Raw genomic sequence first — 23,994 nt, 5'->3', positions numbered from 1 at the left:
GTAGATCCCTGAGTCTAAAAATGAATTCCCTGCATCTTGTATTTATAGGTAAGAAGAAATGAAGTTAGGTCACTGTTAAAGTACTGTTTATGTGAAACGCCATTAGGTTTACAACCCTCTACCCACTATCATTGTTTAATTATCACTTTGTCTTCACTAAATATTAATTCAGCACCTATAATTTTGTGCAGATCTCTAGAGAAGATACCAAGATGAAACTGAGATTACTTCTGTCTTCAGGTCATGTAAAGTCCAGTAAAAGAAAATGAAAACCTAGAGAAGGAGGCAAAGGCTATAAAGGTAGCAAAGAAAATTGCCATGAGAGGGAAAACTATTCCAGCTGAAATCATGAAAGGCATTTTTATTGAAAATGCTTTATGGTTATGAAGACAGGAATACCTTTATAACTGCCCAAAATTTATCCCCAAATAATTACTGGCATAGTATGTTTTTTCATTTACCAAAAGCTTCTGCATGCATCTGATGATTATCTCATAAATTAGTAGTCTCTGCATTAAAAATGTGGCTTTTGCAAACACATCCAAAAGGAGGCATAATGATGTCTCATGGGTCATTTCTTGATTAGTGCTTCAGGGATGATGGTCTTAAGGTTAGCCATTCAAGTATATAGCTTTCCCAATTTTGAGATCTTTGGGAAACTAAGAAATCACTATACCTTCACTGGTGAGTCTGACTATCAATAACTCCAAAGACAAGGCATATCACATTTTTTAATTTATTCCTATTTCCTCTTATCAAAGAATGAAGTTAGTAGTAACTATAAGAATGTCCACATTGCATCAAAACCACAGGCAGACAGACCTTGGACTTGCTCTGACAAAGAGTAGGTGACTTGCTGTGACAATATATAGAAGTCAGGAAGGATCTGCCACTATCTCTCTCCCCATTTACAAATTCATAGTTATAAATAAGCTAAGGTTTAGAGTAGACTTACATGTTGAGCATTCCATGGAATTCAAATAGTTCATAAATGTTACTTCCTTTATAACTTAAATGAATATTTTCCAGTACCATCAGAAATGAATTGTGTTATTTTTTTCAAGGGAATTACTCTTTTTTTCTACTGTGTTGATGTCCCTTTCAAACATTGCTAGGGATTTCATTGATCTTTGGTCTGAAGTACACAAAAATATATTCTCTACTGCTGAGGTTTTCTTTTCATTTATTTCCTGCCTTGTATATAGAGCTTTAATCCTCCCCTATTTGCATATTAGGGTTCCTTTCAACAATTCTGTTATTTAAACTGAATATATTTGTACATTTAATATAAATGAATATAAAAATGCATTATTTAAACATTTAATTACTAATTGTCATCTATTAAAAGTCCTTACTCCTTCCATTTTCTCAATAGTCTATGTCATGGAAGGAGAGAGCAGCACTGAATGAAGGAGAAGGACTCAAAAATATGGATTTTGTCTATCTGTGGAGATGTACATCATTGCGTGTAATAGTGTGTAACCCCAATTGAAAAGTTCTTAGCACAATAAAATTGGGGTGGCATTTAAAAACCCAGAGCCCTTTAGTGGGGATGAGAACATATGAGACTTCTTGCCTGTGGTATATGGGATTTATATCCTGGAAAATGCATGTTTTTAATCTTGGTCTGAGTTCCTGTGGGTGTGAACACAGTAAATAGGATCTTTTGAAGATGCTATTTTCAGTTAAAGTGTGGCCCACCTGAATGAAGGTGGGTCTTAATCCAGATTGCTGGAGGCTTTAAAAAGAGCAAGCCAAAGGGAGGAGACTGAAGCCAGAAGTCAAGAGAACTTGGAAGAGGAAGGAGAGGGCACTGTCATGTGACAGAAGGCAAGGATACAAGCCAAGGAGCCCCAAGGACCTCAGGCAGCCAGCACCAGAATGTTATTGACACTGGGGAGAAAGCATCACCTAGATGAATCCTTGATTTTGGACTTCTCCTAGTCTCAAGCCCATGAGCCAATAAATCCTGATTGCTTAAACCAACCATTGTGTGATATTTGTCATAGCAGCCTGGTAAACTAAGATAATACCTTACTTCTCCACTCTAGCACATTACTTCAAAGGTAACTGTACAAAAATTCTAATTTCAAAAATATTTCTTTATGTGTGTTCCAGAATCAAACTCTTCAGCTGTGTGTGAGTATAGGATGGTGTGACCATAGATAAGAGAGTTTCTTCTTTTCTCTTCCTGTTTCTTGAGTGAAGAAGACTTGAGATAGGTTCATGGAATCTCTCATGAAAAGACCTTCTTTTCAACCATTCTCAAAACAACAAGAAAACTTTAAGGGCAAACATCAAAGATTGGGGCATTTTCTTCTTCATAACAGAAGGTGACAAGTTTTGTGAACATTGATGATGGCAAGTTCTATAACTGGGGAAGGGGTACTTTTTGAGAACATCTCAGAATCCACTTTAGGGGGAAACCATATGTTATCAGAGGGGAAAACTATGTGAAAGAACACTTTTATTTGGTGTAAACAAGACCATTTCAATGCATGCCTATAACATAAATTTATGGAAATGTGTCCACACAAATGTATGCTCCACCTGGGCTAGGCTGAGACACAGACATCATTATTTTAAGGTCCATACCTAATTCAGAGGAGGTGTTCTTAGAAGAGAGATATAAATGAAGTGATGAAGGAAGTCATTCCATGCTCTGGAGAAAGGGCATTCTGTAGCAGGAATATTAAGTGCAATGGTCTTGAAGGGGGAGAATGTACTGAACATGTTCAAGGAACAGCTAGAAGATCAATGTGACAGGAACAGAAGGAATGAAGGAGAAAGTGGTATGAAAACAGTTTGGAAAGGTAGATAGGAAGACATCACATGGACCCTGATAGACCTGGTAAAGTAATGAGCTTAGATTTTAGTTCAAGCCCAAGTGGTGGAAATACATTGACTATTTTAGTTAGTAACAACAATGTTTTATGTTTGTAGGAGATCATTCCCTGATGTTGGCCAAATCAAGAATTTCAAGGGAGGAAGAAGAGAGAACATTGCAGTAGCTTAGGCTGCAAAGACCTCATTTTTAGCAGAGGAAGTGTTGATGAGTGGTTTTCAGATTTGTTATAAAATGTTTTGAAGGTAGAGCTGACAAGTCCTTCTAATGGTTTTGAGGTAAGTTCTATAGGAAAGATACTGAGATGAATGGGGCTATTGGGAGATAAGAGATGTGAGATTAAAGATAGAAATTAGGTGAAGAAGCAGCCCAGATTTTCAGTTGTTAATCTGGTATGAAGGAGCTGGGATAGACAGGACACACAGGGACTGGATAGATTCATTGCTGATGGAGAGAAGGACAGAAATGGGAAAGAGACTAAATTAGCACAAATATATATATATATATATATATATATATATATATATATATAACAAAAACCAGACATATGACTCTTCTGAGATGTATGGCTCTCAATAAATATGTGTTCCCCCAACTTAAAAGAGGTTTGCCTTTGATAGCAATGATGCCAAGTTGATTCAGAATCATCCAGTTTCCCCATTCATCAAGCATTTCTGTCATGATCTGACTGACCTGTGAATCAGGAACCCAGATTCTATGGCTTATTAAGGACACAAATGGACTAAGTCAAATCTTGTATGAGCTAACAGAATTAAGCTGGGAGTTGCAACACAAACTGCAAAGTATGTTTCATGGACCTCAAAATCTCTTTTTCAAATGCTTTGCCCACCTTGATCTGCACCTCAAACCTTGTTGTTATCTATTGTGATTCTTCTAATTCAGAAGGAATTCTTTTTATTCTGTCCTTTCAAAATCAGTGTGTTTTAATGCTCATTTGTTTTGCCTATTCTTGGGCTGCATATAATTTTATTTTAAATAGCTGGCAAATTCTTCTCTTATTAGAGAATCGGAAGATGAAGGGAGTTCCCAAAGGAAATACACTGAGTTTATTCACCTGTGGTTCACCAGCTGGCCAGAACTGTGGTCCATCCTTTTTGTGGTGTTTCTTCTGATTTATTTCACACACTGACCAGAAACTTTGGGATGATTTTGTTAATCAGATTCACTCCCAGGCTGCATACCCCCACATAATTTTTCCTCACTCATTTAGCATGTGTGGATATGTTTTACTCCACTAATGTCTCTCCTCAGATGCTTGTTAACTTATTCTCTGGGAAGAAAACCATTTCCTATGCTGGGTGTCTGGCATAGTATTTTGTTTTTTGTGACCCTGCTCCTTACTATTACACATTAGATGCTATGTTCTATGACTGCTATGTGGCCATCTGCCATCTGCTGCAGTATGGTAATCTAATGTCTAGGCCAGTTTGCATCTGCCTGGTCACCTTCCCCTACCAGTGGGGTTTCATGGTGGGTAAAATGCAGGTAATATTGACCTCCTGGCTGTCCTTTTGTGGACCCAATAATGTTAGCCATTTCTTCCCTTCCAACACACCCCTCTTAATGTAACTGAGACATTAATAATTATCAAATGATTATGATTACTGAATCATTATACAGATAATTTTTCTTTCTATATTATTGAATAGGCAGAAGTTAATATCTGAAATTACTGAAAGTCAACTGGTCTTAATCCTGTGTATACTCACTATTGTATTAGTCATTCTAGCCTAATCTCAGCCTTGTACATATTTATTATTGTAATGGTTATTCTAGTCTAGTCTCAACCCTGTATATATTTGATATTGTGATGGTTATATTTCATCTCCCCTTATTTGAATCCACAAAATCCCTGAACTCCTTAGGATCTGGTGTCAGGTTCTGAATGGAAGGCAGGTAGTAGAGCTGGGTTACATATCTTTCCTCTTAGGGAAGATAACCCCCCTATGGAGAGGTCATTAGTATTTGAATAGACTCCCTGCCTCTGCTATCTTCACCCTTGTCTGGATCAGACTGCTGGGAAATGAAAATGGCTGAGGCTTTCTCCACTGAGCCAAAACAGGGACAGAAAACCCAGCCCACAGCCACCCTCCATCTCTCCAGTGTCAGTTGTTACCAAAAGCCTCTGTCTGCTTGTTGGGGATTTGTAGCTTATATTGAGCAGTCCAGGCTTGTTAATTAAAACCCCAGATGGAGCTCAGCTGAGCTATATCCTCTTACTGGAAGAGAGCTGACCACCATCCATTTCTAGAAGTTTCCCTTCACCCCAAACAAACTCTACACTCATTTCTTATTAACTCCACATTGCCCCTTCCCCCATTTCTCACAACCCATACTCTACTTTTCACCTCTATGGTCATATTCTCTGATACTTTCTTTGTGTTTACTGTGGGGCTTAAATTTAACATCTTAAATCTATAACAATCTTGTTTTCTTTGATACCTACTTAACTTCAATAGGACACATAAACTATGTTCCTATACTCCTCCATTCCCCCACCTTTATGTAGTTCTTATCAAAAATTATGTATTTTACATTGAGTACTGTTCTAGTTTGCTAATGCTGCAGAATGCAAAACACCAGAGATGGATAAGCTTTTATAAAATGGAGGTTTATTTCATTACACAATTACAGTCTTAAGGCCACAAAGTGTCCAAGGTAACACATCAGCAATCGGGTACCCTCGCCAGAGGATGGCCAATGGCCTCTGGAAAACCTCTGTTAGCTAGGAAGGCAGCTGGCATCTGCTCCAAAGCTCTGGCCTCAAAACGGCTTTCTCCCAGGACGTTCCTCTCTAGCAAGCTTGCTCCTCTTCAAAACATCACTCCCAGCTGCACTCTCTTTCCTCCCCCTGAGTCGGCTCATTTATATAGCTCCACTGATAAAGGCCCACCCTGAATGAGTGGGGCCACGCCTCCATGGGAACATCTCATCAGAATCAATGCCCACAGCTGGGTGGGGCACATTCCAAGCAAATCCAACCATCACCAAAACGCCTGCCCCACACAAGACCACAAAGATAATGGCATTTGGGGGACACAATACACTCAAACTGGCACAAGTACCAAACCACTGATTTATCATTACACTTTATATATTTTAGATCCTGGAGGAAGTAAATAGTGGAGTTACAAATAAAAAATACAGTAGTATTGTTATTCATATTTATCATGTGATCTTTACTTAAAATCCTTATTTCTTCATGTGGTTTCAGTCAATTGTTTAGTGACCCCCTCCTTTCAGCCTGCACAATTCCCTTTATCATATCTTATAGGACTGATCTACTGGTGAGGAAGTCCCTCCGCTTTTGATTATCTGGGAATGTTTTCATCTCCCCTTCATTTTTAACCTCCAGGTGTTTGTGAATTTTCTAAGTCTCTGGTGGTTATTGACTTCTATTTGTATTCCATTGTGGTCAGAGAATGTGCTTGGAATGATTTCAATTTTTTAAAAATTTATTGAGGTTTGTTTTTATGTCCCAGCCTATGGTCTATTCTGGAGAAAGTTATGTGATCACTAGAGAAGAATGTGTATCCTGGTGATTTGTGATGCAATGTCCTATGTATGTCAGCTACATTTCTCTATATCTCTCTCTCCTTTCTTTGTGTCTCTGTCAATAGGGCTCCCTTTAATATCTGAAGTAGGGCAGGTCTTTTATTAGCAAAATGCCTCAGCATTTGTTTGTGAATGATTTAAGCTCTCCATCAAATTTGAAAGAGAGTTTTGCTGGATAAAGTATTCTTGGTTGGAAATTTTTCTCTCTCAGAATTTTAAATATGTCATGCCACTGCCTTCTCACCCCTATCATGGCCACTGAGTAGTCACTACTTAGTCTTATGTTGTTTCCTTTGTATGTGGTGAGTTGCTTTTCTCTTGCTGCTTTCAGAACTTGCTCCTTCTCTTCAGTATTTGACAATGTGATCAGAATGTCTTGGAGTGGTTTTATTTGGATTTATTCTATTTGGAGTTCACTGGGCATTTATCCTCTGTGTATTTACATTGTGTAGAAGGTTTGGGAAGTTTTCCCCAATTTCTTTGAACACTCTTTCTAGACCTTTACCTTTCTCTTCCCCTTCTGGGACACCAATGAGTCTTATATTTGGATGTTTTACCTTATCATATCCCTGAGATCTTTTTAGATATTTTAAAAATTTTTTCCCCATTATTTCTTTTGTTCTTTCTTTTTCTATTCTGTGGTTCTCGAGGTCACTGAGTCATTGGTCAGCTTCCTCTAGTCTTGTACTATGATTATCCAGAATCTTTTTAATTTGGTCAACAGTTTCTTTTATTTCCATAAGATCATCTACTTTTTAATTTACTCTTGCAATTTCTTCTTCATACTCTTCTAGGGTCTTCCTCATATCCTTTATATCCTGTGCCATGGTCTTCTTCATGTCCTTTATATCCTGTGTCATGCTGTCTCATTGTTTGTCTTTAGTTATTTGATTAATTACTCCAAGTACTTTGTCTCTTCTGATCTTTTGATTTGGGTTTTTGGGTTTGTTTTATCATATGCTGTAAAATTTTCTGTTGTTTTTGGGCTTTGGCATTTGCTTTACTTGACAGGGTTCTTTTAGGATATGAAGGATTATTCAGACACCAATCTCTGATTTGTCAGATTTACAGCTTGGTGGCATACACTTTCTCTAACCAGCAGATGGTGTCCATGAATCACCTATTCCCCGCAAGTCAGTTCTCCCCAAATTTCTTTTTGGTGTGTGGGTGCCTGATTCTTGTGGGGTTCAGTTGGTGCACTAAGTTTAGGTGTGTTGTTAGTGCTGTCTGCCCTGTATGTGGGGCATGTGTCTGAGTGGTTAGGGAGGCAGGGCAGCTTTAATAATCAAACTTCCCAGTTGTTCCTGGAGATTTAAGGCTGTTCCAAGAGTCTAAACCTTCAGTTTGGTCTCACCAAAGATTGTCTCTGCCACTGACCCACAAGTCCTTCATATTGGTGTATAGTCCCTGGGATTTCCAAGTGGTTCCCTCTTCCCAGCTGTGCCCTTCTAGGGCCTCTGCTGAGAAGGCTGTGCTTTGTCACAAGTGCACATCATCCATCAAGGGAAGCCCTGGGCCACTGGGCTGTGCAGGGGCATTCCCAGCCTGCTGCAAGGATGGCTGAATGGGATGTGTTGATTTCCCCCTTTTCACACAGCTCTACCTTCCCAGCTCTGGGACAATTAGCTGTGGGTGCATGAAAGGCTATTGTCCATGCCTGATATTGTGGCATTTGCTTGTGTTGCTGGAAACACTTTCTGTCACACAGGGTTTTTTGGTATGGCTCTGGGCTGTGGCTCCTGGGCTGGAAGGAGATTTCCCAGTCTGCTGTCAAGATGGCTACAAGGGGCATGGTTATTTTCTCCTTTTGGCTAACCTCTGTCCTCCTCACTCTGAGACTACTAGCAGTGGGTGCACAAAAGGCTATCTTCCATGCCAGATATTGAGGCATTCACACAGCCCATTCCTGCTGTGCTTCACTGTGTGGTTCTTGCTGCCGTATCTGCAGCTGCTTTTGGGTTTTTTTAAAAAAGAACTAGTCCACCTCCAAATGCCAACCCATGGTTTCTCTACACTGCAGCATGGCTGCTGGACATTCAGCAAGCTCACTCACTCATTTCAGAACACAGACTCCCAGTTTCACCAAGTGCATGGTCCCTGCGGGTTTAGCAGATCTTGTCCTGCTGGTGCATCACTGGGACTGGTGTTCTGGGTCACTTTATGGGTTTTATCTAGTACTTTTCATGGAGGTGTTTTTTTTTTTGCCCTGTCTCACCTAGCCACCATCTTAGGTTCTTCTGGGGTGGCTATTAATTTTAAATATTTGTTTGGTCAAATTTTAGTAACTTTTTCATTGTGATTTCTTCTACTAATAACCTCAGAGAGATTTTCTTCTGATTACTGAATTGGATGATATTTGCTTTAATTCTCATTAGACACAGAAACTTTTTTCAGTGTTTAATATGCCTAGATCTGCTGAGTGGTGTATATAGGCATCAGTTTTCTGGAGTTAACAGCTGTTAACAAAAGACAGCCTAGTTAGGTATAAGGTTCCATATGTAGAGATTTTTGTCCAAAAGAAAGTTGCATTATGAGCATTGTATGGGGTAAAAATAAATGCTTGTACAAAAGTGTGAAGTAAATCCACATTAACAAATCAGTGTTTTTCTTAAATGATCTTCTATATAATGGCTTCATTTCCATAATCTCCCCATCAGATCTATAGGGACATAGCTAGTACAATACTAATATTACCAGAAGTATTTTACTTGTTTTTCATACGTTTCTAATAATTTGCAATGTGTGTATTGCATGTATAACCTTATATGTAAACACACACATATGTGCATATTCTTTCTATATTAAACCATTATGTGTGTAGTTTCTGGGTTACAAAATATTGGGGAACTAGAAACATCTGATTTGCATTCTAAGATAAAATGAAAAAGTAGAACACTGGAGATGGAATTTTTCTACTAGAAATTGAAACATACCTTGTGTGCATTAATTATATTAATTTGGTTTAAAATGTATGTACAGATTGGTTAAAGGAATGAATAGGATATATGGGCCAGAAATAGACTATCCCAGGACACAACAAAGGTGACTTCACAAATCAATTGGAAGAAAAATTGCTTAAAAGCTAGTATGAGAAAATTGGCTTAAAATGGAAGATAAAAAGTTATAGAAAACATTATACTTCAAAATTATATACAGAATAAATAAAGACATATCTCTAAAATATAACCATGAAAAATTAATAAAAAATACAGAAGAATGCTTATCTAATATCAGGGTGATGAAATTAAAAAAAAATTCTTAGAATTTTTCCCAATAAAAAATAAATATTTCCCATATAATAAATCATCAAAAGCAACATGACAAATACTTATCAAACTAAGGTTTATCTTTTATTTGTTAAATATATATTTCAGTCTTTTGCTCAAATTGACACAATCCTTCCCTAAGAATTTTCAGTAGAGACAACAAAGTAACAAATAACTTTTTATAATATTTCCAATAATGATAAAATTACAGTAACACAGCTACTCTCAAAAATTTATTATTCATAGCTATCAATTGCTATAAATTTTCTGTAGAATAATTTATGAAGAGCTTTAAAGATATTTAAAATATTTAATTAATAAATTCACCTTCTAGGAATGTATTTTTTATTCAACTTTATTGAGATATAATCACATACCATATAATCATCCAAAGTATACAATCAATTGTTCACAGTACCATCATATAGCTGTGCATTCATCACCTCAATCTATTTTTTCAACGTTTTCCTTGTACCAGTAAGAGTGAAAATAAGAATAAAAAATAAAATAAAAGAAGAACACCCAAAACACTCCCCTTCCCACCCTATTTTTCATTTAGTTTTTTGTCCCCATTTTTCTACTAATCCATCCATACACTGAATAAAGGGAGTGTGATCCATAAGTCTTTCACAATCACACTGTAACCTCTTGTAAGCTACATTGCTATACAATTGTCTTCAAGAGTCAAGGCTACTAGGCTGCAGTTTGAAGTTTCAGGTATTTACTTCTAGATATTCCAATGCATTAAAACCTAAGAAGAGTTATCTATAGAGTGCATAAGAATGCCCACCAGAGTCATCCTCACAACTCCATTTGGAATCTCTCAGTCAATAGACTTTACTTTGTTTCATTTTGTATCCCCCTTTTGGTCAAGAAGATGTTCTTAATCCCCAAATGTCAGGCCCAGATTCATCCCCTGGATGCCAGGGAGATTTACACACCTGGGAGTCAGATCCCACATAGGGGGGAGGGCAGTGAGTCCACCTGTCAAGATTGCCTATCTAGGGAGAGAGGACCACATCTCAGCAACAAAGAGGTACTCAGGGGAGACTCTTAGGCACAATTACAAGAAGGTTTAGCCTCCCATTTGCAGTGACAATCTTCATAAGGGCAAGTCCCATGATAGAGGGCATGGCACATCAAACTGTCAGTCCTCAATGCTTGTGAGAACATCAGCAACAATCCAGGGAAGGAAGCACAACACCTCTGCATTTTCCCCCAGCTTCTCAGGGAGGCCCTGAATATATATTTCTATTCTCTGTCCAAACTGCTCTGGGATGTGTTGCTATTTCACACTAACCTATGCAAACCTAGTAGGTCTTACTTCCTATTAAAAGTTCTATGTAATTATGGTATTTGAACAAACTGTGCAAGTTACTCTATTTAGTATATATAGATCTTGCACCAATAAAGCATCTCTTCCCCTGGTATCACATGGAATTTGAAGTTTTAAAATGCAGCCAGTATTGTCCTTTACCCTTTGGCCCAATTTGCCCTAGTCCTAACCATATCTGCTTCATTCATATCTCTAGTTTAAGTCTGGATTCTTTTTCCACTTTTTCAACTGTTGCCATAGGTGCCAAAAGTGACATTCATACCTGCTGAGCTCCAGCTCCAAGCTTCAGGTGTCACACAGATACCCAAAGTTCCAGGAATTGATCAGGTTATCCACAAAGGGAGCAGTATCTTGGAATCTGGAGATAGCCATTACAATTCAGGAATAGATGTGACTGCTCTAAGAGCTTATAACCTAGGGACAATTAGAATAAGCATTCCCCTGATAAGCTGTGCTCTAAGGTTCAATTCTTAGTTCACACATTGTAGGTAGTCCATATTGGTGAGGCATTATACTATTTGCCTTTGTTTCTGGTGTAGTTCACTCAAAACACTGTCTACTGGTTCCATTCACCTCATTGTGTGTCTCATGGCTTCACTCCTTCTCACAATAGCTCAATATTGCATTGTATGCACACACCACAATTTACCATTCTGTTCCTCACTCCATGTACACTTAGACCCATTGCAAGTCATACTCTCTTCATAAACACCAGTATGCAAATATCCATTCATATCCCTGTTCTCAGATCCCCTAAGTAAATGCCCCCTAATGAGTTTGCAGGACCTTATAGCACCCACACTCTTAGCTTCTTGCAGAACCACCACACTGTCCTCCAGAGAGGCTATACCATTCTGCCTCCTATCAGTAAACACATACCTCCCTCCCTCCATATTTTTGGATAATGGCCATTCTAGTAGGTGTGACAGGATAGCTCATTGTGGTTTTGATTTGCATTTCCTTGATAGCTAGTGAAATTGAGCATTTTTCATTTGTTTCTGAGCCATTTGTATTTCTGTCCATATCCTTTACCCATGTTTTAATTGGATTGGTTGTCTTTCTGTTGTTGAGTTTTAGGATTGCTTTATGTATTTGGGTTGTTAAACCCTCATCTGATATGTGGTTTCCAAATATTTTCTCCCATTGTGTAGGCTGTCTTTTTATTTTTCTAACAATGTCCTTTAATATACAAAAGCATTTGATTTTGAGGAGATCCCATTTGTGTATTTGTTCTTTGGTTGCTTGCTGTTTGGCTGTAAGGTCTCGGAAACCACCTCCTAACACAAGATCTTTAAGAAATTGCCCTACATTTTCTTCTAAGAGTCTTATGGTCTTAGCAGTAATGTTTAGGTCTTTGATCCATTTGGAGTTAATTTTTGTGTAAGGTGTGAGACATGGGCCCTCTTTCATTCTTCTGGAAACAGATATCCAGTTCTCCAAACACCATTTATTGAAGAGGCTGCTCTGTCCCAATTGCTTTGACTTGACTGCCTTATCAAAGTTCAATTGTCCCATAGATGTGAGAGTCTATTTCTGAACACTCAATTCAATTCCACTGGTCAGTATATCCATACTTATGCCAGTACCACAATGTTTTGAACACTGTAGCTGTGAAATGTGCTTCAAAGTCAGGTAGTGTGAGACTTCTCCCTTTGTTTCTCTTTCTCAAGGTATTTTTGGCTATTAAGGGCACCTTACCTTTCCAAAGAAATTTGGTTATTGGTTTTTCTATTTCTGCAAAGTAAGTTGTGATTTTAATTGGTATTGCATTGAATGTATAAATTAGGTAGAGCTGATATCTTAATTATATTTAGTCTTTCAATCCATGGATGTGGTATATTCTTCCATTTTTTTTAGGTTCTGTTCAATTTCTTTTAGCAGTTTCTTGTAGTTTTCTTTGTATAGGTCCCTTATGGCATTCATTAAGTTTATTCCTAAGTACTTGATTCTTTTGGTTGCTATTGTAAATGGATTTTTTTTTTATTTCTTCCTCTTGTGGCATATTACTTGTGTATAAGAACACTATAGATTTTTTTGTGTTGATGTTGTAGTCTTCCACTTTGCTGTATTCATTGATTAGTTCTAATAGCTTTGCTTTAGATTTTTCCTGGATTTTCTACATATGGAATCATGTCATCTGCAAAGAGGGAAAGTTTTACTTCTTCTCCTATTTGGATGCCTTTTATTTCATTTTCTTGCCTAATTACTCTAGCTAGAACTTCCAGCACAATATTGAATAACAGTGGGCATCCCTGTCTTGTTCCTGATCTTAGAGGAAAAACTTTCAGTCTCTCCCCATTGAATATGATGGTTGCTGTGGGTTTTTCATATATTGCCTTTATCATATTGAGAAAATTCCCTTCTATTCCTATCCTTTGAAGTGTTTTCATCAAGAAAGGATGCAGAATTTTGTCAACTGCCCTTTTCTGCATCAATCAAGATTAACATGTGCTTCTTCAGCTTTGATTTATTGATGTTGTGTATTAAATTCATTGATTTTCTTGTGTTGAACCAACCTTGCATACCTGGAATAAACCCCACTTGGTTGTGGTCTATAGTTCTTTTAATCTGCTGCTGAGATTTGATTTGTAAGTATTTTGTTGAGGATTTTTGCATCTATATTCATTAAAGAGATTGGTCAATAATTTTCTTTTTTTTTGTAGTATCATTGTCTGGTTTTGGTATTAGGGTGATGATGACTTCATAGAATGGGTTGGGTAGCTTTCCCTCCTCTTCAATTTTTTTTGAAGAGTTTGAGTAGGATTGGCATTAATTCTTTATTGAACGTTTGGTAGAATTCACATATGAAGTCATCTGGTCCTGAGGTTGTCTTTTTTTGGAGCTTTGGATGACTGATTCAATCTCTTATGATTGGTTTGTTGAAGTCATCTATTTTTTCTCAGGTCAGTTTTATGCTTTTCTAGGAAGTTGTCCATTTCATGTAAATTGTCTAGTTTATTAGCATATAGTTGCTCATAGTATCTTATCCTTATCTCTATTATTTCTGTAGGGTCAGTAATATTTCCTTTCCCATTTCTGAATGCATTTATTTGCATCTGCTTTTTTGTTTGTTTGTTTGATAGCCTAGCAAGAGGTCCATTAATTTTGTTGATTTTCTCAAGGAAGCAACTTCTGGCTTTGTTGATTCTCTCTATCATTTTCCTGTTCTCAGTTTCATTTATTTCTTCTCTAATCTTTGGTATTTATTTCCTTCTGTTTGCTTTGGGGTTTGTTTGCTGTTCTTTCTCTAGTTCCTCCTAGTGGACAGGTAATTCTCCAATTTTTGCTCTCTCTTCTCTTTTTTTTTTTTTGTTTATAGTTAACATTTTTTTTTAAATTCAGTTTTATTGAAATACATTCACACACCATACAATCATCCATGGTATACAATCAGCTGTCCACAGTATGATCACATAGTTATGCATTCATCACCACAATCTATCTCTGAACTTTTTCCTTACATCAGAAAGAACCAGTCTCTCTTCTCTTTTAATATTGGCATTTATGGCAATAAATTTTCTTCTCAACACCACCATTGCTGCATCTCATAGGATTTGATATGTTGTGTTTTCTGTCATTTGCCTTGGTGTATTTACTAATTTCTCTTGCAATTTCTTCCTTTACCCACTGGTTTTCTAAGAGTGTGTTGTTTAGTCTCCAGATATTTGTGAATTTTACAATCTCCTCACTGTTATTTATTTCCAGCTTCATTCCAGTATGATCTGAGAAATGATTTTTTATAATGTCAATATTTTTAAATTTGCTGAGACTTGCTTTGTGACCCAACATGTGGTCCATCCTAGAAAATGTTTCATTGACACTTGAGAAAGATGTGTACCCTGCTGCTGTGGGCTTTAGTGTTCTATAAATATCTGTCAAGTTTTGTTCATTTATCATATGATTCAACATCTATATTTCCTTATTAATCCTTTGTCTAGATGTTCTATCCATTGATGGGAGTGGTATATTGAAGTCTCCAACTATTACTGTACTCCTCCTTTCAGTGATCTCAGTGTTTGCCTCATGAATTTTGGGGTACTCTGGCTTTATGCATCAATATATATGATAGGTTTTCTTGATGAATTGATGCTTTTATTAATATATAGTGTCCTTCTTTGTCTCTTTTAATTAATTTACATTCAAAGTCTAATTTGTCTGATACTAATATAGTTACTCCTATTTTTTTTTCTAGTTGCTGTTTGCATGAAATATCTTTTTCCAATCTTTCACTTTCAGCCTGTCTTTGTCCTTGTGTCTAAAGTGAGTTTCTTGTAGAAAGCATATAGATAGGTCCTGTTTTTTAATCCATTCTGCCAGTCTGTGTCTTTTTACTGGGGAGTTTAATCCATTAACATTTGGTGTTATTACTCTAAGGGCAGTACTTTCTTCTACCATTTTGTCTTTGGGATTTCATATGTCATGCCTTATTTTTTCCTCTCTCTCTTTTACCCTTCCTGATAATCTTCATTTCTACACACTTCTACAAACCTTTCTCCTGTCTTTTCCTATCAGCCTGTAGCACTCCCTTTGGTATTTTTGTAGTGCCACTCTCTTTTTCACAAACTATCTCACTGTCTGTTTGTCTGAAAATATTTTAATGTCTCCATCATTTTTTATAAATTTTATTTTGAAATAAATTCAAACTTATGGGAACAGTTGCAAAAACAATAAAAACCCCGTACACAGAACTCCAGCATACCCTGACCCTCTCCCCCACTACCCCAATCCACCAGCTTTAACATCCTGTCACACCACCATTTTTTCTTTCCCTCCCTCCCTCCCTCCCTATCATCCATCCTCTATTGCTCTATCTTCTGAACATATGAGAGCAAGCTGCACACATCCTTGAACAAACAATAAAATTCACATATACATTTCCCATGAACAAGAACATTCCATTATGCAGTCCCATTAAGCACAGCTAAGGAGTTAAAGACATTCAACATTGATATGAAGCTTACATTCTATATTCCCTTTTTTTTTTCTTATGTACCAACTATGTCCCTTTGAGTCTCCTCTCCTCCATCCTCATATCCCATCCATGATCATCCTTGGCATTTAATTATCATTATCTATCTCAACTGTCTTTTTTTTTTCCAATTGTGGAAACATATATACAGCCTAAATCTTCCCATTCCAGCCCCTCCCTAGCATTCTATTAGTGGGATTAATCACATTTAGAATGTTGCAATGCCATCACCTTCCCATCATCCATTACTAGAAATTTCCCTTCACCCCAAACAGAAACCCTACACTCATTTCTTAACTCCCAATTGCCTCTTCCCCCACTTCTCATAACCCATACTCTTCATCTCTATTGTCATATTCCCTGATACTTTCTTTGTGTTTTCTGTGGGGCTTAAATTTAACATTTTAAATCTATAACAATCTTGTTTTTCTTTGATACCAACTTAACTTCAATAGGACATCTAAACTATGTTCCTATACTCCTTCATTCCCCCACCTTTATGCAGTTCTTGTCAAAAATTATATATTTTACATTGAGTCCAAAACCACTGATTAATCATTGTACTTTATGTATTTTAGATCCTGTAGGAAGTAAATAGTGGAGTTACAAATCAAAAATACAGTAGTATTGTTATTTATATTTGCCATGTTATCTTTACTGGGAATCTTTATTTATTCAAGTGGTTTCAGTCAATTGTTTAGTGTCCCTTCCTTTCAGCCTGCACAATTCCCCTTATCATTTCTTATAGGACTGATCTACTGGTGAGGAAGTCCCTCAGCTTTTGATTATCTGGGAATGTTTTCATCTCCCCCTCATTTTTAACCTCCAGGTGTTTGTGAATTTTCTAAGTCTCTGGTGGTTATTGACTTCTGTTTGTATTCCATTGTGGTCAGAGAATGTGCTTGGAATAATTTCAATTTTTTAAAATTTATTGAGGATTGTTTTTATGTCCCAGCCTATGGTCTAATCTGGAGAAAGTTCTGTGATCACTAGAGAAGAATATGTATCCTGGTGATTTGTGATGTAATATTCTATATATGTCTGTTACATTTCTCTATATCTTTCTCTCCTTTCTTTGTATCTCTGTCAATAGGGCTCCCTTTAGTATCTGGAGTAGGGCAGGTCTCTTATTAACAAAATCTCTCAGCATCTGTTTGTGAAAAATTTAAGCTCTCCCTCAAAATTGAAGGAGAGTTTTGCTGGATAAAGTATTCTTGGTTGGAAATTTTTCTCTCTCAGAATTTTAAATACATCATGCCACTGCCTTCTCACCTCCATGGTGGCTGCTGAGTAGTCACTACTTTGTCTTGTATTGTTTCCTTTGTATGTGGTGAGTTGCTTTTCTCTTGCTGCTTTCAGAACTTGCTCCTTCTCTTCAGTATTTGACAGTCTGATCAGATATGTCTTGGAGTTGGTTTATTTGGATTTATTCTATTTGGAGTTTGCTGGGCATTTATGCTTTGTGTATTTTCATTGTGTAGAAAGTTTGGGAAAATTTCCCCTACAATTTGTTTGAATAGTCTTTCTAGATCTTTACCCTTTTCTTCCCCTTCTGGGACACCAATGAGTCTTAAATTTGGATGTTTTATTTTATCTATCACATCCCTGAGATCCACTTTGATTTTTTCAATTTTTTCCCCATTCTTTCTTTTGTTCTCTCATTTTCCATTCTAGGGCCCTTGTGGACTCTGAATTGTTCAGCTTCCTGTAGTCTTGTACTATGAGTATCCAGCATCTTTTTAATTTGGTCAGCAGTTTCTTTTATTTCCATAAGATCATCATTTTTTTTTTTAATTTACTCTTGCAGTTTCTTCTTTATGCTCTTCTAGGGTCTTCTTTATGTCCTTTATATCCTGTGCCATGCTCTTCTTCATGGCATTTATCTCCTGTGCCATGCTCTCATTTTTTTGTCATTAGTTCTTTGATTAATTGCTGCAAGTACTCTGTCTCTTCTGACCTTTTGATTTGGTGTTTGGGTTTGCATTCTCCATGTCATCTGGTTTTATCATATGTTTTAAAATTTTCTGTTGCTTTTGGCCTCTTGGCATTTGCTTCACTTGATAGGGTTCTTTCAGGATATGAAATAATACCAATGTCCAATTTGTGATATCTACAGCTTGGTGGCATACAGTTTCTCTAACTAACCAGCAGGTGGCATCCATGAGTCACCTATTCCCCTCAAGTCAGTTCTCCCCAACTTTGTCTTTGTAGTGTGTGGGGGTCTGATTCTTGTGGGGTTCAGTTGGTGCACTAAGTTTGGGTGTGTTGGTGCTGTCTGCCCTGAATTTGGGGTTTGTGTCTGAGTGGTTAGGGAGGCAGGGCAGCTTTAATAATCAAACCTCCCAGGTTTTCCCAGAGATTGAAGGCTGTTGCCAGAGATTAAACCTTCATTTCAGTCTTGCCACAGATTTTCTCTGCCGGTGACCCACAAGTCCTTGGTATTGGCATAGGGTCCCTGGGATTTCCAAGTGGGTCCCCCTTCTTAGCCATGCTTTTCCAGGTCCTCTGCTGAGGGAAGGCTGTGCCATGCCACAAGTGCATGCCAGCCCTCCAGCAAAGCCCTGGGCCACCAGGCCATGCAGGGACATTCCTAGTGTGCTGTAAAGATGGCTGAATGGGATGTGTTAATTTCCCCCTTTTTGCACAGCTCCACCTTCCCAGCTCCAGGACAATTAGCTGTGGGTGCGCTAAAGGCCACTGTCCATGGCTGATATTGTGGTGTGTGCATGGTACTGCTGCAGGAAACACTTCATCACACTGGGACCCTTGGCACAGCTCTGGGCTGTTGCTCTGGCCCCAGGCAGGAGCATCCCCAACCCATCAGGAAGATGGCTGCAAGGGCTGGTTTCTTCCTTCTTTTGGCTCCCCTCTGCCCTCCTGGCTCCAAGATAATTAGCAGTGGGTATGAGAAGGCCTATCTTTCATGCCAGATATTGAGGTGTTGGCACAGCTTGTTTGTGCCGCACTTCACTGCACAGTTCTTGTCACCGAATCTGCAGTTGCTCCCAGGCTTTTTTTTTTTTTTTTTTTTTTATAAGAAGTAGTCTGTCTCCAAACACCAACCCACAGTTTCCCCACACTGCAGCACAGCCACCAGACTTTCAGCTGTCTCACTCACTCATTTCAGAACACAGACTCCTGGTTTCACCAAATGCACTGTCCTTGTGGATTTGGCAGACTTTGTCTGGCTGGTGGATCACTGGAACTTGTGTTCTGGGTCACTTTCTGGCTTTTATCTAGTATTTTTCATGGAGGTATTTTTTTTTGCCCTGTCTCACCTAGCCACCATCTTAGGTTTTCCTTCCATCATTTCTGAAGGACAGTTTTGCCAGATATAGAATTCTTGGTTGGCAGTTCTTCTCCTTCTATATCTTCAATATATCATACCACTGTCTTCTCACCTCCATGGTTTCTGTGAAGAAATCTGTACATAGTCATATCCAGCTTCCCTTGTATGTGATGGATTGCTTTTCTCTTGCTGCTTTCAGAATTCCCTGTCTTTGACATTGGATAATCTGATAAATAAGTGTCTTGGAGAAGTTCTATTGGGGTCTATTCTGTTTGGGTTGCACTGTATTTCTTGAATCTGTAATTTTCTCTTTCAAAACAGTTGGGGAATTTTTGGTGATTATTTCTTCTGTTATTCTTTCTGCCCCTTTTCCCTTCTCTTCTCCTTCTGGGACATCCATAACATGGATATTTGTGTACTTCATGTTGTCACTCAGCTCAAGACTCTGCTCATAATTTTCCATTTTTTCACCATCTGTTCTTTGTATGTTCTTATTCAAATATCTTCCAATTCACTGATCCCTTCTTTTGCCTATTCAAATCTACTATTGTATCCCTCCATTCTCTTTTTCATCTCCTCCATTTTGCCCTTCATTCCCATAAGTTCTGCCATTTGTTTTTTCATGTTTATGTCTTTTACTTTGTAGCCATCCAGTGTCTTCCTTTTCATCCTTCATCTCTTTTGCTATATCTTCCCTCAGTTCATTGACTTGATTTTTGAATTGATTTAGGAGATTTGTTTGAGCATCTTTAATTAGTTTTTCCATCAGTTCATTGAACAGATTTAATGAACAATTCAGTTGCCACAACTCCTGGATCTCGGTTGAACTCTTAGTTTGCCTTTGGCTGGTCTGTATTTTCATGTTTCCTAGTATGTCTCATTATCTTGAGCTGTCTAGACATCTGACTTTCTTGAGCAGTTTATTCTAGAGCTAATTTTCACTCTTTTACCAAGGATTTTCTTGTTGGTTGGCTTTATTATCTAACATTTGGTGTTTAGTTCAGCTTATGTTAGGCCTCTAACTTAGGTTCCATATAGTTGATCAGAGTTTTTCACCCCTTGTTTTTCTGTTTCTTGCCCTCCCTCTATGTAGCCTTTTTGTATGAGGGTCTCCTCAGATATATTTAACCCTTATCAAGTTTTCCCAGTCCAGAGATGCCCAGGTCTCAGGAGAAAGGTATGGAGTTTCTTTGAGAATGAGGCCCTCCGGTGAGGCTTTTAGACTCTGTGCTTTTCCTATGCTGTCCAGCAGGTGGCACTTGCCAACCCATAGCTTCCCCACCAGTGTGACGAGGTATGGAGCCTTTAGTTCTCCCAGTGACCCTGACCCTGCTGGGGGCATGGCTGACTGAAGCTGGTGTCTGAATTCCAGTCCTTGGTTTCTGAATTCCCCAAAGGAGGGCTGCCATTGGAGCTAGGCCACACACCCCTTTTCTTGGAAAATTATGGCCTTTAGTGAAATTTCTCCACCACTAGACTTATTGCTTTTCTCTCAGAGCTCTCTTAGCTCTGGCTTTGCCTGGGCCCAAATTGCAAGTTTTTCAGGCTTCTGTGATAGGTTTCTTAGTATAGTTATTTTAAAAATAGAGAGAGAAAGAGAGAGAGAGGAGAGAGAGAGAGAGAGAGAGAGAGAGAAAGGAAAAAAGGAAAAGAAGGGACCAGTATAGACTATTTTCAAAAAAAAAGCCTTTTAATTAAGTCCTTGCAGTTCTGATGGGCTACTGAAATGCATAAAGCCAAGGAGTTCAAGGTGATTAAAGAACAATCAATAAACCAGAAAACCCAGCTTTTCAGAGAAAGGCCCTGGCCCCCTGGGTTTACATATGTGCCTGATTCTGTTTGAGCCTGGCCCTTCTCCATATGTTCACTCCACAGCTCCAAAAGTCTCTGTTTTTATTTTTGTTTTTATTTTTTGCCATTTTGGCTAGCTGCATCTCCTCTCCACTGGGCTGATTGTTCCCAGGTTCTCTGGTGTTGGTCACAGTTTACCTATGGTTGGAGTTTTTGTTCAGCAGTTTGAGTCTGTTAATAAGTGCTGCAACTGCAGTTCTCTTTCCTGGTTTCCATCACCACCAACCCCTCCTCACTCAGAATTGTGCCTGGCAGGGAGGGATATGGGCCCCCTGGCCATGAGAACTCACAGGTTTCACTGATCTCAGCTGCTCCATGCTTTCATGAGTGTTGCATGAAGTATGTTCAAACTGCAATTCCTCTGTGGCATCTGGTCCATGGAATTCCTGGCTATTTACCAAGTGCTCCAGAGGAGTAACTAAAACCCACACCTCACCACTCCATCATCTTGCCCAGCCTCTAGGAATGTATGTTAGAGGAATAATTGGAGAACTGTCCAAAGAGTATGAATCATTGAAAACAATATGATATATCGATATGATGGAATGATGGTTTGAAAATTAACCAATCTCAATGAAATACACAAAACTGCTTAGAGTACCAATGCATAAGTAAGTCCATATAAGTAAATTTTGTTTTTATTCCTTATATCTTTCAATTTAATTCAATTTATTTTCTTACAATCAATATGGGAATAGTTTAATTCTGAAATATCATGCCACATTAAAAATTTGTTCACTGAAATTATTTACTGTGTATGAAAATACAAATACCACACTATCAGGTGAAAACAAATGTTCAAATTGTTTATGGCATTTGATTTCAATTTTGTTTTATGAATTATGATAACATATGTAGGCATATAAACTTATTGAGAGGAAATGTGACAAAATGCAAACATATATAGTTCATTGGATTTAGATAAGAAAATTTACTTCACCATTTCTGCCTGTATTTTCTATTTATAAAATATATGCATTTATAATTTTGAATATATGTTAATAAAATGCAGTATGAATAGAACTACCATATATCAAAATTATGTACTTTTGCATTGAACAGTAAGATAAGTCTACTTATAATGCACACAATTATGATGCTAACCTGAAATACTGGAGAAGATCCTTATCAATTATTAGAATAAATATCACTATCATCATCATCAACCACCTAATCACCATCATTTCATCTCCTGCAATAATTGTACCATTTCCTCATGAAACACATTCCATCTGGCCTTTGCAGTGTGCTGAGGAGTTTTGTTGCCACTTCAGTGTGTGTTGGAAAGAGAAGAGAATTTAGAACCAAAGGACTTGCCTATGCCCTCCCTAGTAGCTGAGTGACTTTGAGAAAGTCATTCAATCTCTTTGTGCCTAAGATTCAAAATGTTGCAAAAAAAATTAACTCTTTTACAAGTTCATTTCTGAGGATTAAAGTAAGTAGTGGTTTAAAAGTGAGAGATAACTGTAATTAAGCATAATCTATAGCAATATTAATTTATTTATGTTGGTATATGTTGTACACTACCTATACAAATTTTCTGAAGTGTTTTTCAATAAAGATTTTTAAATGGAAAAATAATTCATAAGTAGAAACATATAAATAGAATAAAAAATAAAGAGAGACTCTGTATATACCAACCATGTGGGTTAGGAGATTAGTAAGATTGAATTTAAATTCAGTTCTGAAAGCCAAAATGGTTCTCAGGATTAGAAAATAATTGAAAACATACAGATATTAAGACAGAACAGAGATTGTTTTTCACACTAATTGTAAAATGTATTTTATACAATTATAAATTTGAGTGTCAGACCACCCTGGTTGCTAGGAAAGGAAACACAACTCTTTGCTTACAAAAAAGGGAAGATGGTTAGAAGATAGGGAATGTTCCAAAGACTAAGGGAAGTGGAATCAAGGACACTATGACAGTAAGGACCCTTGTTTGGTTACTCATTTATAGGTTTTTCTGCTTCATTGTCTCTCTGAAGATCAGCTTCTCCTTTTGTCCTACCATCACATTCAAAAACTAACAAATAGAACAACAAACAGTCCTATGATTTAAATATTATACTGTAGACACTGAGAAATCATCTCTTCTCTACTTTACTGTTTCTGGAATAGGATTTTGATAAACACAGCCCTCTTCAATCAGTTGAGATTTAAGTATGGGGCTCAATTTTCTGAACACTCAAAGTTATTTAGAGGATTCTGGAAAATAATTTGAATACCTTACAGTAAATACTGTAGTTGATTTCATACAGACATTTCTTACAGTAGTGTGAAAAATCAGAGTGCACAGTACTAAAATGCAAAACATTTAAGGCAACTTAAAAATGGGTAAATTATGATTCAATGTGTAACCATCTGGTTGACTAATAATACATGGACTAATGTGGATCATTACTCATTTCTTATATTGCTTTCTTATGCTTTTGTCAGTAGAAGTTTTGAGAACTACTGGACCAGTTTTATCTAAAAAATAATGAGTCACAGACTGCTTTATGAACCAGGTTAAACATCATGTCTTCTCATTCAAAAAGATATGCACACATATAATCATATGCATACAGTTTCAGATCATTTGTGTGTCAAAACTGATAGACCCATTTGACTCTTAGTAAATTATTATAACATCAAAATCACTACATTGAAAATATCTGGGATGCCATTATAGTATATTCAGGACTGAATTGGATCTGTATGCTTGGAAACTCATAAGCAGGTATGGATAGTTAATTTTAAATACTGAGAACAATAATCAGTAGAATCACATGGACAAAATGTTTATCAAAATACACATGATGGTGGTTTAAGGAAAAATGGGAGAAAGTTTACACCTATGGAATACCCATATATTTAAAA

The 23,994-nt window shown here is 37.4% G+C and overlaps 1 protein-coding gene across 1 annotated transcript in view; it reads right to left on the bottom strand.

Annotated features, from left to right (window-relative positions):
- The window catches only part of LOC119520854 (olfactory receptor 5M10-like), a 31,265-nt gene that overhangs the window by 5,836 nt on the left and 1,435 nt on the right, over positions 1–23,994 (bottom strand).

Source organism: Choloepus didactylus, chromosome 26, assembly GCF_015220235.1.
Source record: "Choloepus didactylus isolate mChoDid1 chromosome 26, mChoDid1.pri, whole genome shotgun sequence".
Taxonomy (NCBI): domain Eukaryota; kingdom Metazoa; phylum Chordata; class Mammalia; order Pilosa; family Megalonychidae; genus Choloepus; species Choloepus didactylus.
The sequence above is the reverse complement of the archived record's forward strand: the minus strand, read 5'-3'. Positions and strand labels throughout refer to the sequence as shown.